General features: G+C 45.0%; 1 protein-coding gene across 2 annotated transcripts in view; it reads left to right on the top strand.

Moving 5' to 3' along the window:
* The window catches only part of SCAF8 (SR-related CTD associated factor 8), a 227473-nt gene that overhangs the window by 204172 nt on the left and 10445 nt on the right, over positions 1-12856 (top strand). For both annotated transcript variants that reach the window (XR_012095005.1, XR_005241337.2), the window contains exon 22: positions 4719-4809. The gene's annotated coding sequence lies outside the window, so the exon portion shown is untranslated. The remainder of the gene's footprint in view (positions 1-4718; positions 4810-12856) is intronic.

The following is a 12856-nucleotide window of genomic DNA, read 5'->3' as shown; positions in this document are numbered from 1 at the left end:
TCTCTGCTCCTCTTATTTCATCCATCAGATGAAGACAATAGGACTACTTAGTAACCAGAGGCCACTTACCCTTCTGTTATGAAGAACAATTGTGATTAAACTCTCTGCCTTATCATGAATGTTAATCCTTGAACGTGTTAGTTAAACCTGAGCCCTTGGTTTGGAATTTAGATGTGTGCAAAACCACATAATCAGGAAACACTGAATACAATTTCATTTACTTTTTATTTTAATTTTTTATTTTTTTGTAAAAATAATAGAGATGGAGTCTTGCTGTGTTGCCCAGGTTGGTCTCAAACTCCTGGACTCAAGCAATCCTCTGACCTCAGCCTCCCAAAATGCTAGGGTTACAGGTGTGTTACTTTTAGTATTTTACTTGAAAATAATTTATTAACATTGATAATAATGAAAATGGTGAATACTTACAGGATACCTTCTGGTTCATGAAGCAGTTTCACATGAACTATTATATTTGTTTCTAAATAAAATAAAAGATCATGCCCTGGCCAGGTGCCGTGGCTCACACATGTAACCCTAACACTTCGGGAGGCCAAGGTAGGTGGATCGCTTGAGCCCAGGAGTTTCAGGCCAGCCCGGGAAACATGGCAAAACCCCGTCTCTACAAAAAATTACACAAAATAGCCAGGCATGGTGGCACATGCCTTGTAGTCCCAACTACTCCACAGGCTGAGGTAGGAGGATCACTGGAACCCAGGAGATAGAGGCTGCAGTGAGCCATTATTGAACTACTCCACTCCATTCTTGCTCTGTTGCCCAGGCTGGAGTGCAGTGGCGTGATCTCGGCTCACTGCAACCTCTGCCTCCTAGGTTCAAGCGATTCCCCTGCCTCAGCCTCCTGAGTAGCTGGGGCTACAGGCACACACCACCATGCCCGGCTAATTTTTTGTATTTTAGTAGAGACGGGGTTTCACCATGTTGGTCAGGATGATCTCTATCTCCTGACCTCGTGATCTGCCCTCCTCGGCCTCCCAAAGTGCTGGGATTACAGGTGTGAGCCACTGCGCCCGGCCTAATTATTCTGTCTATTTCAACATACACTAGTGTTCTCTCCTTAGCCATAGCCTACAGTGAAGGAGAACTTGTTAAAGTCCCTGATATTTGTACAGTCTGACACACATGATGGGCGAAGAAACGTAAAACATAAATATCTGGTTGTTACTTTTCTATATGTTTCTGGGGTTGATTATTTTGTATAGTATCCAGTTCTTGTCATCATCATAATCCTGTATGGGGAAAATATGGATGAAATCGTAGATAAGATAATTTATCTTGATGTCGTCTCATATTACTGCTTGTTAACAGATAAATATTCAATAACCAAGACACCAAAATATGACTGCCCCGAGCTGCCTCTCATGGCCACGTCATTGCATACTGCACATCAGAGAGCCTTACAGTATGAATGAGTGCCACAGGTTACCTTTTTTCTCTTGCCTCAAATCCGTACTCAGAAACCTGAGATAATATGTCCACGTGACAGTCTAGTGGATTGCCCTGAATCTTCAACTTACCAACATGGTACCCAGAAGATGTCTGAAGGAAGTTTTATTAAAGTAACAGAAAATTTAATAACTATATCCTGATAAGGGAGATCACAGTAAACTGCCATCCCAAAGGAGCCTCCGTTCTGGGGATTAAGATAGTATGAAGGTGCCAGGTGCGGTGGCTCATGCCTGTAATCCCAGCGTTTTGGGAGGCCGTGGCGGGTGGACCACAAGGTCAGGAGTTCAAGACCAGCCTGGCCAAGATGGTGAAACCCCGTCTCTACTAAAAAAACTACAAAAATTAGCCAGGTGCAGTGGCAGATGCCTGCAATCCCAGGAGGCTGAGGCAGGAGAATTGCTTGAGTTTGGGAGGCGGAGGTTGCAGTGAGCCGAGATCACGCCACTCTAGCCCGGGCAACAGAGAGAGACTCTGTCTCAAAAAAAAAAAAAAAAGTTTTAAGGGTCCTGAGTCTGACTCCTTAACCTCCTGGCCTTCCGGACTCTGATGCTCTCCTGTACTCTTTTGGCAGTGGGATGGCAGGAAGTTCCGTCCAGATCTAACCAGTGTTTGTAGACTTCCATCAGCTCCCACAGGTCTAGCAATGAGGGCTAGAATTGGGGGTCCATCTTCTTGAGTCTGGGGCTCTCCTGCAAATGCAGAACTGGTGTCATGTCCTGACAGGTGCCCATCCCCTGTCCCAGGCTATAAGAGAAAGGAGCCCTGACTCTGTTTTCCCCTCTCATCCCTAGAACTGCCTAACACTCCTTCTCTAGCTCTTCCTATCTCTGGGCATTCGATTCGGGCATCTCACCTTTAAAAGACTTCTCTTGGTGACAAACCAAAATTGTACCAGTTCACTCCAGGCACAGTGGCTCACGCCTGTAATCTGAGCACTTTGGGAGGCCAAGGTGGACACATCACTTGAGGTCAGGAGTTAGTCCCTAGGCAGACACGTGCTCCTCTTGGCCCTCACCATTTTGTATGAGCCTCTAATAGAGCACTGGTCACTTTATTCTATAACTCAAGAGCTTTCACACTTTTTTCCACCATGGCCTACAAAAGGAAATATAGTTTACGTTGCAAACCAGTACACACAGAGGTTTATGTGATTGATAGAGAGACATAGACATATGCCCTTGTGAGTTTCCTTACCTTTACTATATACACACTATTTTCTAGTCTATGCTATTCTGTTCTGCTTTGTTTGTTCATTTATATATTTTTAATGTTAATCAGGCCGGGCGCGGTGGCTCACGCCTGTAATCCCAGCACTTTGGGAGGCCGAGGTGGGCGAATCACCTGAGGTCAGGAGTTTGAGAGCAGCCTGGCCAACATGGTGAAATCCCATCTCTACTAAACACACAAAAATTAGCCGGGCATGGTGTGACCTGGCCAACAGAGCAGACTCTGTCTCAAACAACAACAACAAAAAAATACATACATACATATATATATATTTTTAATGGTAATCAAGACCCACTAAATGAATCTCATGACCTTTTAATACGTTGAAAGCTGCACTTTGAACAACGTAGTTCTAGTTCTGATTCAAGATCTAGAAGAATTTGCTCAAAAAAAAAAGAAAAGAAAAGAAAACTGAGTTTGGATTAAAATGCCTGAATCTGCTTCTCTCCTCCCTGTTAGATTTTGAGCTCACTGAGGGCAGGCAGTTTGTCTGTTTCTCCTTTATATACTCAGCACCTACCTTGGTGCCTGGCATGTAGGAGATGTGCAGATAAATATTAACTGACCCAAAAAACTTGGCCTCTCTGGGTCTTCGTGCCCCCATTTGTAAAATGGAGAAGTGCCCATGTGCATTCGGGGGGCAGTTGTGAGAAGAATGAGATCATTAACCTGTAGCAGCAGGCACAGAGCCCAGCGCTAATAGCTGCTCAATGAACCTGCATTTCTTTGTGGATTTCTACACCTAGCTCTTTCTTGGATTGACCACTTGACTCCCGTGCATTTTTTTTGTGTAATGAGAGGTTGAACTCTATTAGCCTCGGATCCCAACCCGCTTAGGCATGCTAAGGTTTTCCAAGATGCTATGGAGCCTGGAGGCAAATTGCCCTTCAGGGACAGCAATTTCTTCCTGAAACTCAGCACATACAGGTCAGGCATTGGCTGAAAATGTGAGCGGTCATGGGGGAGAGTCCTTTTTGTGACCCCCTGGTGGGACTCATTTCTCCATGAAAAAGTGTGACTTGAGCTGATTATTAGCATTTTATTGCAAAAATGTAAATTACTTCCACATCTAGAAAGATTACAAAGTAAGTTTAGGCCAGGCGCAGTGGCTCACACCTGTAATCTGAGCACTTTGGGAGGCCAAGGCGGGCACATCACTTGAGGTCAGGAGTTCGAGACCAGCCTAGCCAACATGGTGAAACCCCATCTCTACTAAAAATACAAAAAAAAAAATTAGCTGGGTGTGGTGACGGGCACCTGTAATTCAAGCTACTCGGGAGGCTGAGGCAGGAGAATCGCTTGAACCCAAGAGGCAGAGGTTGCAGTGAGCTGAGATTGTGCCATTGCACTCCAGCCTGGGTAACAAGGTGAGACTCCGTCTCAAAAAAATAATAAAAAATAAAAAAAAGTGTAAATCCAGCATGAAATTTGGAATGTTTTCTGAATCAAAAGCCTTCATAAGAGCCGTTATTTCAAAATTGTGACCCTAAGTTAAGTCTGATGTAGCACACAGAGCCCTGGTTGATGAACTTCTGACCTGGTCATTAACTGGCTGCTAGATTGCGGGTGGGACAGCCTCCCCGGATCTCATTTCTTCATCTTTGAGGAGGAGTATCCCATTCATCTCCAAAGTTCTGTGACCCCAGATATGAACCTTGGAGTCCTTTGTTTTACATTCACTGGAATGTATTAACAAATGAGGAGATAGTATTTCAGTGAACACATCTCAGTTGCAGAGTCTAATCAAACGCGATGCCTACAACATTTTCTCTATAATCATTTCTTGCTACTATCATATAGAAAGATTAGATGATGCTTCAGCCAGCCTTAGAGCCAGTGGAGAGTCAGGTTAGCTGTTACTTGTGTACATAAAATCTCAAAAAACAAGGTTTTGCGTGAAGTATCATAGTAGTTCGCTCTGAATTGCACCTCGTCTTATCCATGCAATGGGAACTTTTCATTTAATGTTGCAGATTGATCCCTCACCTGTGGGTAATTTAATGAGCCTATTTGTTGTTTTCTTCTAGGACAGAATGACTCGGAAGATAATGGAGCTTCGAAGCTTCTAGCAGAATATGAAGTCTTTCGTCTTCAGCTATCTGGGTTAAGTTTAAGCAGGTCAGTGGTGAGTTCCATTTGTACCCATGTCTTTGGAAGTTCCTAATGGGCAGGCCGTCCTGAGGTTAGCAGGGAGATCGGGAACGTCTCACCTGCATCGGGCTCCTCTAGCTACCTTGGCCTTAAAGCCGAGGTTTTCTCACATGCGAGAAGTGAGATGCTTGGTGTGGTGAGGTTCACAGTGCAGTTTTCCAGCACCAGCTTCATGACGTGGAAGCTGCTCATCTGCTCCTTCTCGGCGTTGCCCCCGCAGAGATTCTCTGGAAAAGAAAATTAGATAATAAATGGTTTAACTTGAAAGGCTAAGCTCCCTCAGAAAAATTTCAAAAGGGACTCCCTTCCCTCTGTTGTTTTCAAAATGAATGTTCACAGCTTCTGTACAATGCAGGGGCTCTCACATCATTGCTTGTATAGAGAGAAAATAAGTTCAGTATAAGAAACTGCCTTCTAGGCTGGGTGCGATGGCTGCTGCTTCTAATCCCAGCACTTTCGGAGGCCGAGGCGGGTGGATCACCTGAGGTCACGGTTTTCAAGACCAGTCTGTTCACCATGGTGAAATCCTGTCTTTACTAAAAATACAAAAATTAGCTGGGCGTGGTGGTGGGCACCTGTAATTCCAGCTACTCGGGAGGCTGAGGCAGGAGAATTGCTTGACCCCGGGAGGCGGAGGTTGCAGTGAACTGAGATAGCGCCACTGCACTCCAGCGTGGGTGACAAAGTGAGACTGCATCTCAAAATAAAAAATAAAAAAATAAAGAAACCGCCTTCTAACTGACTTATTTCCCATTGCTCATCTTTGCCCATTGCGTTGACCTTGTTTGAGGTCTCCTTTCCCTTCTCCAGTTTCACCATCTTCCACCTAAAATAAAACTCATGTCCAACCATGTCACTCCCTGGGAATCCTCTGAATGGGCCTCCGTCTCCCTCAGGGAAAAAATCTGGTGTCCTCGCCCAGGCTCCAACCCCACAGTCCCCTCAGCCGTGTTGCTTGACGCCCCTTCGTCATCCTTGGACTCATCCTCTATTGGGCCCCTCTATGTCTTTGCTCTTGCTGTCCTTTCTGTCTGGCACAACCACCAGCCCCTCCATCCCTGGTCTACCACGCAGCACCCAGCTCATGTGTCAGCCCCTCCAGGCAGCCTTTCTGGGACTCATTGCCCTGGGCTGCACACCTCCCTGTACCCAGAGTGCCTGAACACACCTGGTCCCCACACTCACTATGGCGACATGACATTTTTGCTTTCGCTGCACTGGGCACCCTTCTAGGTCAGGGACTTCCTCATCCTTGGGGCAAGGTTCAAACCCTGACTCTACGACTTACTGACCGTCAGCTCTTGGACTCTATCTCTTCCTAGCTTGCTTTCCTCATCTATAAAATGGAGGCAAGGAAAATATCTCTAATGTTGGGTTCCATGCCTGTTGAGTGATGTGTATGGAGCCCTAGGGCCAGTGCGAGGAAAACGCTATGTAACTATTGTCTCATTAGTGCTCATCATACTGAAGATTAAGTTGAATGCAACTGTGCATTTTTTCCTTGAAGATCAGAGCCATGCAAATTGCAACAATGATTGTTCTCATGGACATCTTCTTGGACTTTTAGACAGTTTTGCTGAAGGAAGTTGAATGCAACTGTACTATTTTGTGACATCTTAAGGGTTTCTATGCTTATTTTTTTTTAATTTAAAATATTTTAAATTTAAATGCATACGTAGTAGGTGTATATGTTTACAAGGCACATGAGATATTTTGGTAGAGGCATACAATAATGATCACATCTGGGTAAATGGAGTATCACCTCAAGCATTCATCATTTCGTGTTACGAATATTCCAATTGTACTCCTCAGTTATTCTAAAATGTACAAGCTGTTGCTGACTGTAATCTCCCTATTGTGCTATCAAATACTAGATCTTATTCATTGTATCTAACTCTATTTTTGTACCCATTAACCATCCCCAAATCCTTCCAACTTCCCCTTCCCCACTCCCAGCCTCTGGTAAGCAACATTCTACTCTCTTTTTGTTTTTATTTCTTTTTCTTTCTTTTTTTTCTTTTTGATTGGAGAGTTTCATCCATTTACATTGAATATTGTTGATAAATAGGGACTTAGTACTACCATTTTGTCATTTGTTTTCTGGTTGTGTTGGGATCTTCCCTCCCTCCCTCCCTCCCTCCCTCCCTCCCTCCCTCCCTTCCTTCCTTCCTTCCTTCCTTCCTTCCTTCCTTCCTTCCTGTCTTCTTTCTTTCTTTCTTTCTTTTCTTTTCTTTTCTTTTTTTTTTTTTGAAACTGTCTTGCTCTGTCCCCCAGGCTGGAGTGCAGTGGTGCAATCTCAGCTCACTGCAACCTCCAGTGCCTAGGCTCAAGCAATTCTTGTATGTCAACGTCCTGAGTAGCTGGTGTGTGCCACCACATGTGGCTAATTTTTTGTATTTTTAGTAGAGACAGGGTTTCACCATGTTAGCTAGCCTGGTCTTGAACTCCTGGCCTTAAGTTGATCTGCCTACCTCAGCCACCCAAACCTGTCTCTTATTTATTTATTTATTTATTTGAAAGTGTTTTTCTCTGGAAGCATATTTTAATTTCTTGCTTTGCATACCTATTGTAGGATTTTTGATTTGAGGTTACCAAGGGGATTGCAAATAACATCTTATAACCCATTGTTTTAGACTCATGATAACTTAACTCTGATTGCAAAAACAAGCAAGTAAAGAGAAGAGTAATAAAAACTCTACACTTCTTCTCCCCAACTTTTAAATTTTTTGTTGTTTCTTTTGTTTTGTTTTGTTTTGTTTTGTTTGGAGACTGAGTCTTGCTCTATGACCCAGGCTGGAGTGCAGTGGCATGATCTGGGCTTGCTGCAACCTCCCCCTTCTGGGTTCAAGCAATTCTTGTGCCTCAGCCTCCCAAGTAGCTGGGATTATGGGTTCATGCCAGCACACCCCACTAATTTTTGTATTTTATCAGTAGAGATAGGGTTTCACCATGTTGGCCAGGCTGGTCTCAAACTCCTGACCTCAAGTGATCCTCCTGCCTTGGCCTCCCAAAATGCTGGGATTACAGGCATGAGCCATCATGCCCAGCCAACTTTTTGTTGCTTCTATTTATATTTTATTGTACTGTCTGTGTCTTAAAAAGTTGTTGTAGTTGTTATTTTTGACAGGTTCATCTTTTAGTCTTCCTTTTCAAGATATGAAAAGTTTACATATCACAACTATAATTGTGTTATAATATTCTGTATTTGTCTGTGTACTTACTGTTATCAGTGAGTTTTGTAACTTCAGATGATTTCTTATTGCTTATTAACACCCCCTTTAGATTGAAGAACTCACCTTAGCATTTTTTGCAGGACAGATCTGGTGTTGACGAAATCTCTCTGTTTTTGTTTGGCAAAGTCTTTATTTCTCCTTCATGTTTGAAAGATATTTTTGGCAGGGCACAGTGGCTCACACCTGTAATCCCAGCACTTTGGGAGGCTGAAGGCCGGTGGATCATTTGAGGTCAGGAGTTCAAGACCAGCCTGGCCAACATGGTGAATCCTGTCTCTACTAAAAATACAAAAATTAGCTGGGTAATAGAGGCACAAGCCTGTAATCACAGCTACTTGGGAGGCTGAGGCAGGAGAATCACTTGAGCCTGGGAGGTGTAGGTTGCAGTGAGCTGAGATCGCGCCACTGCACTCCAGTCTTTACAATAGAGTGAGACCCTGTCTCAAAAAATAATAATAATAATAATAATAGAAAAATTAAAAAAGATATTTTCACTGGATATAATATTCTAGGATAAAAGTTTTCTCCTTCAGTACTTTAAATATGTCATGCCACTCTCTCCTGGCTCATAAGGTTTCCACCAAGAAATCTGCTGCCAGACATGTTAGAGCTCCCTTATAGTTCTTTTTTGTTGGTTGTTTTGTTTGTTTTTGCTGTTTTTAGGATCTTTGCTTTATCTTTGACCTTTAGGAGTTTGATTATTAAGTGTCTTCAGGTAGTCTTTTTTGGGTTAAATCTGCTTGGTGTTCTGTAATCTTGCACTTGAATATTGATAACTTTCTCCGGGTTTGGAAAGTTCTCTGTTATCTCTTTGAATAAACTTTCTTTTTCTCTTTCTTTTTTCTTTTTTTTTGGGGGGGGGGACAGAGTTTCACTCTTGTTGCCCAGTCTGGAGTGCAGTGGTGCTATCTCGGCTCACCACGACCTCTGCTTCCTGGGTTCAAGTGATTCTCCTGCCTCAGCCTCCCGAGTAGCTGGGATTACAGGTGTGTGCCACCACACCTGGCTAATTTTGTATTTTTAGTAGAGATGGGGTTTCTCTACGTTGGTCAGGCTGTTCTTGAACTTCTGACCTCAGGTGATCCTGCCGCCTCAGCCTCCCAAAGTGCTGGGATTACAGGCGTGAGCCACTGCACCGGGCCCCACTTTCCTTTTTTTTTTTTTTTTTTTTGAGATAGAGTCTCGCTCTGTCACTCCGGCACTCAGGATGGAGTGCAATGGCACGATCTCGGCTCACCGCAACCTCTGCCTCCTGGGTTCAAGAGATTCTTCCACCTCAGCCTCCTGACTAGCTGGGATTACAGGCACATGCCATCATGCCTGGCTAATTTTTGTATTTTTGTAGAGATGAGGTTTCACCGTGTTGGTCAGGCTGGTCTTGAACTCCTAACCTCAGATGATCTACCTACCTCGTCCTCCCAAAGTCTTGGGATTACAGGCGTGAACCACCGCATCCTGCTAAGTAAACTTTCTACCCCAGTCTCTCTATTTCCTCTACCTCCTCTTTGAGGCCAATAACTCTTTGATTTGCCTATTTGAGGCTATTTTCTAACCCCTGTAGGTGTGCTTCATTATTGTTTATTCTTTTTCCTTTTGACTCCTCTGTGTATTTTCAAATAGCCTGTTTTCAAGCTCACTAATTCTTTCTTCTGCTTGATCAGTTCTGCTGTCGAGAGACTGATGCATTCTTCAGTTTATCAATTGAATTTTCTAGCTCCAGAATTCCTGCTTGATTCTTTGTAATTATTTCAATCTCTTTGTTAAACTTATCTAATAGGCTTCTGAATTCCTTCTCTGTGTTATCTTAGATTTTGCTGTTTTGAATTCTCTGAATTCTGAACAGGTCTGAAAGGTCATATATCACTATCATTCTGGAATTAGTCACTGGTGTCTTATTTAGTTTATTTGGTGAGGTCATGTTTTTCTGAATGGTCTTGATACTTGTGGATGTTTGTTGATGTCTAGATATTAAAGATTTAGGTATTTATTCTAATCTTCACAATTTGGACTTCTTTGTACCCATCCTTCTTGAGAAGGCTTTCCGAATATTCAAAGGGAATTGAGGGTTGTGATCTAAGTCTTTGGTGACTGCAGTCATATGTGCAGTACAAGGCAACCCAAGCCCAGTGACAGTATAACTTTTGCAGACCTGTTGCCTTGGTGATCTTGGATAAGATCCAAAAGAATTCCCTGGATTACCAGGCAGAGTCTCTTGTACCCTTCTCTTACTTTCCACCAAACAAATGGAATCACTCTGTCCATGCTGAGCTGTCTAGATTTGGGGGAGGGGTGACACAAGCACTTCCATGGCCATCACTGCTGAGAGTGTGCTGGGTCACACGTGAAGCCAGCACAGTACTGGGTCTCACCCAAGGCCTGTGGCGACCTGATATTTATTCAAGGCCCAAGAGCTTTTTAGATGGCTGGTGATGAATTCTTCTTGGACTGTCTTTTGCTTCAGGGCAGTGGGTTCCCTTCTGGCCTGGGGGGGTCTAGAAATGTCATCCAGGAGCTATGGCCTCGAATGGGGGCTTCAGGACTTTAGTGCTTTATTTTACTGTGGCTAAGCTGGCATCCAAGTTGCAAGATAGAGTCCTCTTTACTCTTTCCTCTCCTCTTGGAACTGTGAGCTGTGCTGCCTGGGGTTGGGGGACAGGCCTTGGCCACCTCAGCTAGTGTTTCACTGGGTTGCATGCACACCAAGCCTGCTGGCTCCAACGTCGGCCCAGTACCAGGACTTGCCCATGAATTGCAGTCCTTGTGGCCTAAACTGTCTTTCAAGTTTATGTAGTACTCCGGAGCACTTGAGCCTGCAGTGGCAGGGCTTGCTGGAACTCCGGTTCTGACTACGGACAGGAACACTTCTCCTCCAGCTAGGACTGGTCTAAATGCTCCCTCCATGGGCACCAGCCTAATTCTGCCCTGTGTTTCTTTCCACTGTATCAGGGCAGCACTGAGTTGCAATGCAAAGCTCCATAATCACTTCCCTCTCCCTCTTCCAAGGACACAGATTCTCTGCATCATGTTGAGCTCCTAGGGGAAGGGGGAGGGATCGTGTAAGCAATTCAAGGCTGTCTTTCCCACCCTCTTCAGTGCCTCTTCCTTGATATGATGTTAAAACCAGGTACTGTGATTGCTCACCTTATTTTTTGGTTCTTATGAAGGTGCTGTCTTGTGTGGATAATTGTTCAATTTGGTGTTCTTGGGGGGTGGGATTGGAGGGGACAGGGAGGGATGATAGTTGGAGGGTTCTATTTGGCCATCTTGCTCTCTTTATAGTTATTCTTCATTAAATAGAATCACCAGGGCGGGAAGGTGTCACTACTGCTTTGATTCCAGATGCCTCTAAGCTTGTAGGCCATTTGAAGACTTCCAAAGCTCTGGCTATGGAACAGGTTCCTTCAGGGAGTCCCCTTCCTACTCCTCTATAATATCCATGCCACCTGAAGATAGTGGTGGGAGAGGATTCCCTCAGCTTCGTCCAGAGTGTGAAGGAGGTGCTGAGGATGGAGCTTCTGAGCCCGAATCTCTTCCAACTCAGAAGACATCAGAGTCTGTGTTCCATGACTAGCTCCCCAGCAGTCTCCACAGATGTGCTTAAATTTGGGTGGACTCAGTCATGCTGCCCAAAGCTGCATTCACTCATAGGGAGAGTGAGGGACTCACAGTACTGCCGCCATGTCCCTTTGAGGTGGCCTCTGTGTGCACCTGCTGGTCCTCCAGCCCATTCTGCTCTCTGTACACAATCGCCATGAGCAGCACGTGGACCAAGAAATGCTCAGTGCTCAGGCCTGGCATCTGGGCTTCTTTCACATGCTCATAAGGCAGCCAGCGTGTTTCCCCAGGTACCCCAGGGGCTTTGGGCACAGAGGACCACATGTCCAGAAGTCTGGGCCATTCGGATGTGTGCCATGTGGACCTCCCACTTGAGAAGGGAGCTGGGTGCACATCTCAGGGTGTGCAATGGGCATGAGTGTGTTTGGCGAGCATGCTCAGGATGAAGATCACCCCCTCCTTTATCCCACTGCTTCCTGTAGCTTCCAAACCACCTCCTCAGAAGTGTCACCTCCAACCACTGCTTCCTGTAGCTTCTAAACCACCTCCTCAGAAGTGTCAGCTCCAGCCACTGCTTCCTGTAGCTTCCAAACCGCCTCCTCAGAAGTGTCACCTCCAACCACTGCTTCCTGCTCTTTCACATTTTCTTCTTCATCTGTGCTCTGTGGTTTGGCATCTGCCCCAACTGCTCTGCTGCAGTCTTGTCTACCATCCATGAATGAATGACTTCCTTTAAAAACACCGCCTTATCTTTCCTTGGTCCTTCTCCTTTTCCTTCCTTCCAAAGTTGTCACTGTGGACATCCTACTGCCTCCTCCTCCACCCCCCATCAAGAAACTGTTCCCTCAGGCTCACCTGACCTAGCCCTTCCCAGTTTCTTTAGCACCTGGGCAGGTCCTTCTGGGTGACTCATCCCACCCTAGCAAGCAGATTTTGGGGACATACCTAAGAGCTCTCCCCTATTCTTCTGGTGAAGCGTTTTGTCTTTTCAGAGAAGTCACTGCAAGCAAGGGTGACTTGCTGCTTTCAATCTTCAGCCCTGACTCCTCTTCTGAGTTATAATTACTGCCTGGACATTGCGCCCTGGGGGATTGATTCAAACTGAACATGAACCACAATGAACTTATTTCCCCCACCTTCTGCCCTGCCCCAAATCGTCGCCCTAGTCTCTGTGAGGAGGGCACCTCTTTCAGCCATCCAGCCTCTAGAGCCAACTTTAACACTGC

Source organism: Chlorocebus sabaeus, chromosome 13 (genome assembly GCF_047675955.1).
Source record: "Chlorocebus sabaeus isolate Y175 chromosome 13, mChlSab1.0.hap1, whole genome shotgun sequence".
In the NCBI taxonomy this organism is placed as follows: Eukaryota; Metazoa; Chordata; class Mammalia; order Primates; family Cercopithecidae; genus Chlorocebus; species Chlorocebus sabaeus.
Note: the sequence above shows the minus strand (reverse complement) of the source record. Positions and strands in the feature narration are given on the sequence as shown.